At 40.5% G+C, this 6,180-nt stretch overlaps 1 long non-coding RNA gene across 2 annotated transcripts; it reads right to left on the minus strand.

The window, feature by feature from the left end:
• Positions 1-2,418: 2,418 nt before the first annotated feature.
• On the minus strand, positions 2,419-5,686 carry LOC123066753 (uncharacterized). Of its 2 annotated transcripts, XR_006431421.1 has the most exons (5): positions 4,902-5,686; positions 4,705-4,793; positions 4,523-4,589; positions 3,698-3,758; positions 2,419-3,409 (listed from the first exon to the last, which is right to left on the minus strand). It is a non-coding gene; the product is annotated as an uncharacterized lncRNA (long non-coding RNA). The 2 variants fall into 2 exon arrangements; XR_006431420.1 differs by lacking the exon at positions 4,902-5,686 and having other exon boundaries at positions 4,705-4,894.
• Between the last annotated feature and the right edge of the window lie 494 nt (positions 5,687-6,180).

Raw genomic sequence — 6,180 nt, forward strand, 5'->3', positions numbered from 1 at the left:
TATATCGAACTAACATACATACGGAGGCCTCACCATCTAGAGCTTGACGGGCAAGTATGCGATGAAGCTACTTGCTAGCTAGCTTTGCATGCAAGGCTACCGCCAATGGATCCGGCCGTGAGAGGATCCGGCTCTGAGGAACAAGTGGGTTGATGACTGCATGTGAGATTCTTCGTCTGCGAGGTCAAAAAACGTGTGCTATCTCAATCAATGAACAGTTGCCCATGCTACTGTTGATGACACGATATGTCACGTGTCCTGGCTCATTAGACGCAAGACAGCTCCTCCTGGCTCGTTAAGTGAACACATGCATGTCTTGTGACGCTCTGACGAACTTAGGGGTCGGGGTTGGGGGCGAGGGGGTACAGAAACCAACATTCGGTGGAAACCGATAAAAACCACAAGAAAAAGATGTTTTGAAGTTTTAAGAAAATCTGAAAAAAATATGGAATGTTAAGAGGATAATGTTTTATCGCCACACAAAATTTCAAGTTGAAACACACTACAAGATGTGAGCTATGAAAAAGACAAAATCAGCATTGAATAGTGCCGAACAGTAATGTCACTATTCAGGGCTGAATTTGTCTTTTTCATAGCTCACACCTCGTAATGTGTTTCAACTTCAAATTTTGCATGGCAATAAAACATCACCCTCTTAACATCCCATATTTTTTTTAAAATTTTACAAAACATTAAAATATTGTTTGCACGAAGTTTTTATTGAATATTGGTTTCCGTATGTTATTCTCCCGGAGACTTGGCGCAGCCTCGTCTTCTTCTTCTCACAATACACAAGAAATTGGATGTTAGGGATGAGATCCTCTAACTTCACGAAATGATGTTAGGGAAGCTACGGTACCCTGACATCCCTTCTTCACATCCATATAATTAAGCCTAAAATGACTTGAATTAATTTGTAAATTACAAATCTACTGTATACATTTACAAAAATTACATACAAACAAAATTATGATGCAATAAAATTAATTTCGGATTTTATTTTCTATGAACAGTAATTGCGCACATTATCTTTGCTACAGTGCCCGTGACATCCTTTCTTCATTTTGCACTGGGATTGCACTGTAGCTTCATGACATCCCTTCATGATGTTAGAGGATCCGTTCCCGCTCCACTAACAGCCACACGACCTGGCCGGCACAAACCAGACCAGAACTTGCCACATCACTCGGCTCCACTTGATCATACTTTAGCTCATCACAGTTCAGTCTTCATTGCGCCTTGCCGTTTCTCACGGCATCACCTTATCGCACAACATAATCGGCATCCCACCATGCTCGCCGCATCACACGGCACCGCGGCTTCACACCATCGGCATCTCGCCTTGCCTGTCGCATCACACGACAACCCGGCATCTCTCCTCTTCCGCACATTGAACCGAGGCTTCGCCGGACTACACCACCCTACGACCGTCTAAACTACATGCATAACGAAAACTACATATATAGAGATATAATCAAGATTAAAAAGCTAACAGGGGACAAACTGTCCCTTTCCTCAATAGAAAAATTTAACTTGATGTGCAAGGAAAGATTAGCCATCTGTTTTGTTGGGAGCCGACGGCGTCAGGGACAGATACGCGTCAGTTTCAATTGGGAGCTCCTGGTGATAGGGAAAGATAGTTTTTTTCGACAAAGGGTGAATTTTATTGGTTCGGAATGGAGCATCAAGAGAATACAAACATAGTGAGCACACACCCGGCCTCTGCATAACTAAGATGCACACAGTCAACATCAACGCGCACACACACACAAAAACACGCCGATAAATAGCAAAGTCAAATAAGACCAAAGCTATACATAGGCGATAAAAAAACACAAAAAAGATCATATCGGTGATCAGCAAACTAAATCGGTGATCGTATCCGCACCAAACATCCCATGACATCACACGACCGACGAGATTCTTCAACAGCAACGCCTTCAGAAAGGGATTGGCGCTCAAGCGCCGCCGTCACCGGATCCAACCATCCAAAGTCAGAATCTAGGTTTTCACCCTGAAGAACCTGAATGAGCATATCCGAGCAATGCCTTCAAGAAGGTAACGATGTAAAAGCATTCTTGTTTTGGCCAGATCCCAGCTGAAGTGCCGACGTCACTACCAGAAACAGAAATATTCCTGTGAGCCGAAACCCGACAGGAAAATAGGGTTTACCGACAGGGAAAGTATTTCCTGTCGGCCAACCGTCAGGGTTAGCCGTCAGGCATAGCTCGACAGGGAAATTATGATATGCCGACAGGAACATTTTTCCTGTCGGTTTTCATTGTTTCTCTGACGGTTTTGGCCTCACAGGGATACACAGTCGTTAGGTTTGGTAAACCAGGTAAATTTCATATCCCTGTCATACATAACCGCCAGGAAAAATTGAGTCCAATGAACAAAAAAAAATCTTAGAATTGATGGTCTTACGCATAGCTATTTTATTACTCTGATTGTTTAGAACAAAGAAACATCGCTATCAATAGCTTCCATCAACCATGGAGTTACAAATTCACATACATCGGATACAATTCCATCAAATTTACATACATGAATCAAAAGAGAATGAAAACAGAGGTGCAACATCTAAAATCACTAGTGCATCAACTAAATATTCACAGCGTGAGACCTCTTTTCATAATGTTTGGTTACAGCTTAAGTTGCAAGCTTCTCTTCAAGGTTACCCTGCAGTGGACATAAATGAACTTGTACAAAAGTGCAAGTGTCTCGCATAAAAAAAGGTGCAAGTGTCAACACTTTGATACAAAAAGGTGACAACAAACAGGAACAATATCTATAAGATATAATAAGCATAATCGATCTGATATCTCAGTTTCTCGCAATAACAGTGGCATATATACACAACTTGTTTTTGTCACAGCAAAGTTACCCAATTTTACAGCTATATGGAAAAAATAATGGAGTAATTTGTGATAGAATCATATCTCAGATTTATACAAACCATGCAACTGAAAAAATCCATTCAAATGACAACCTAACCACATGCTTCTGGATTAGGTAGAAATATTTATCACCTAACAGTCTGGATTGATGAGATATTAGAGGCTTCTTGCAAGTCAGGCTCAAATCACAGTACCAATGTCAATACTCTTAAGTGCAAGTGCTCAATGATGCATCACCACAAAATTGTATAGTAAGAAAATAACAAGGAGTTAAGTCTAACCATTTCAGATGTTTGAGAAAAATGGGCAGAGTCATCATCATCTCCATAACAGTAAAAACCAAAGGATTATGCAATTATTCAATAATGTAACAGCAGGGAACAGTACCTCTTTATTCAGAAGAATAAGTAGAATTTCTTGCCTTTATTGATAACCTTAACGTCCTGCTGCAGCCTCCTTGTTGTGCTGATCCTATTCCGTGTAATTTCCATGCAACGGATCATTGGTCCCTAAATCATAACATAATGAAAGAGAATGAAACCAAAAGGATCATTGGTGAGACAATAATACATTTTTACAGTACTGCATGGTGAGACAATAAAGGGTCCCAAAGAAATAGAAAGGGGTAGTTTGCAGATTAAACCAATATAGCAGCTACTGGCTCAATAATGTTGATCTGAGGATGTTGGGCACACTGAACACAGCACGGTATGTTTTAATATACACAAGGCAACTTGATTTGATAATTATTAATGATACAAGTTTGGAGTCCAGGGTGAAAGCAAAAGTAAAAATACCTTGATTAGAACAAAAGCTCTTGCATCTCTCGTAGATCTCGAATCTTGAATTTTGCTCCTACTGAAGATGGATTGCAAACTAAAAAAATCAGACCTCAAATAGGTGTTGACCAATATTTAATTTATAGGTTGATGTGCATACAACAACAAAATATGGAAGGGAATAGTACCACTTCATTTGGAAGAATATTATTCAATTTCTTACATTGAGTGATAACGTGTGATGTTTGTTCAATTCTTATTAAATCAAAAAATAATGAAAGAGATTAAATCAAAGGGTATGGACAAACAAATTAGAGAGCAAAACTGTTACATACTCGATAGTGAGACAATAAAAAAATCATAAGGAAATAGAATGGAAAGTAACATTAGGAGTTTATGACTGAACAAATGTAGCAGCTATTGGCTCAAAACAGACCAGATGATCTTGAGCATACTAGACATCGAATTTTATTGTAATATATAGGAGAAAACATGCCATACAATTATTCATGATAAATTTTGGAAGGGTGAAAGCACAAGTAGAAAACCTTATGCACCGTGTGTACCAACACAAGACAAAAAAATAGTTATGTATAGAACCTGCTAATGTCTTTTTCATGATTCTTATTTACTGCTCGATCTTGAGAAAATTAACTGAGAAACCAATGTTCGCTGTTACTTCTTACTCTAGTTACAACATCCAGTTACATGTTGATACACAAAATACAAATATTGGAAGGGGTGACCCACAATTACAAAACTAGAAAAAGAAGATATGCAGAGCTATATTTGAGAAACCAGTGATATATTAAATGATAACAAGCATGCAGTATTGTCCATTACCTTTACAATTAACAGTCCAACTTTGTTTCCCTCCTCTGAAGAAGTGATTTTTTAGGAGTCCTGTAACCTGGAAGATGAAAATCAAAATATATCAGACTTTCTAAAAGCAGTTGTGGTTCTAGCTAGTACTACTAGTAGAATCTCTTGCAGACATACGGTTGCAGAGCAGAGACATCAACTACCTTGGCCTATTCAAGACCAATGTCTGTATAGAGCCATTTTCTTCTACCAGTACCCAGCAAATGAGGAAGGAGACCATTCTCGTTATTTTCTGGTGATTAGAGTCGGGGGTACTCACATATGAAATTAATCAGGAAATGGAAACAAATCCTAAAGAAGGGAAAATAAGAAGAAAAAAATGGATCTGGAAGGGTGGTACCTGGATGGAAAGGGGCGGCACTCATAGAAGGATGCGATGGCGATCGATTGACGACATTAGCAGGTACTTTTACGGCGACCCTCCGGAGGTAGAGGCGAAGTTGACGGCCATATCTCGGCGGCGGCTGTTCCTTGTTCGGAAACCCAGCGAGTATGGCGAATGGGGCGGGAGAGAGGTTGGCGGACGCGCATCCGGCGACGAGGGATCTGGGGCGCAGCAGGTTGGCGACGGATTTGGGGCGCATCTGCGTAGAGACGACGAGGGATCTGGGACGCCGATGGCTGGCGGCGGCCAGATCTGGGATTTGGGGGCGCCGCTGTCTGGCTCGGGTGGGGAATGACTGGGATTTTTTCGCTGGGGCTTTATTCCAAGTTTTCCAACCGGTGAGCGGCAGCCCAAAAATTAGTTCAGCGGCGGGACGGGCTTTGTTTTCGCGTGCGTGGCTGAATTCATGGCGGCAAACCTGGGCTTCATTTTCGCTGTGGGTTACGCACGCCAGGGATATTGGTTAGTCCTGTGGGCCGGGCCAGGACCGACAGCAATATTGTTTTTTCTGTGAGTTTTTGCCTGGCGCACAGGAATATGGCCCATTTTCCTGTGCGCTAGTGCGGGCCCGACAGGAAAAGTTATAACGCACAGAAAAATTTCAGTTTCTGGTAGTGCGTCCCCTAGCATGAAGCTGGAGTATTCGTTTGCTAGGATAGTTTCCCAACCAGTTCCTTGTGGATTGATGTCCAGCCTTAGCCCTTGGTACCCCAGTTTAGTCTTTCGTTGTAAAATCTATTTATTAAGCTTATACTATATCCAGTCACGTCATTAAGGTCTTGCAAACCCATTTTAATTACACTCACACTTAGGAAAAAAAATTTAGATTATGTCTTTCAAGACATGGATAAAACTAAAAATAAATATAAAATTGCATGCCTCTATGGTTTAGTCTACACTTTTAGAGATTTATATGTGTGGTTGAGTTTGATTATTGCAGATTAGTTATGTTGAATTCAAGTTAGTTTGTCATATTTTAGAGTGTCTATATGTGGAAAATATACGTGAGATGTATGGATGAACGCATGAAACATCAGACTAACCATCTCCGTTTAATAAATAGCAAAGATGAAGATAAAGATATTTATACGTTCTGCTGCATTTTAGTGTCATTAAACATCATGACAAAGCATTTGATCTATAACGAAGCATCCGACATATATCTCGATAGATGTTTCCAGTAGAGAGTATGTTTGTCTACACTTGTTTTAGAGAATATACCCAAAGGGCACCT

This window comes from Triticum aestivum, chromosome 3B, assembly GCF_018294505.1.
Source record: "Triticum aestivum cultivar Chinese Spring chromosome 3B, IWGSC CS RefSeq v2.1, whole genome shotgun sequence".
NCBI lineage: Eukaryota > Viridiplantae > Streptophyta > Magnoliopsida > Poales > Poaceae > Triticum > Triticum aestivum.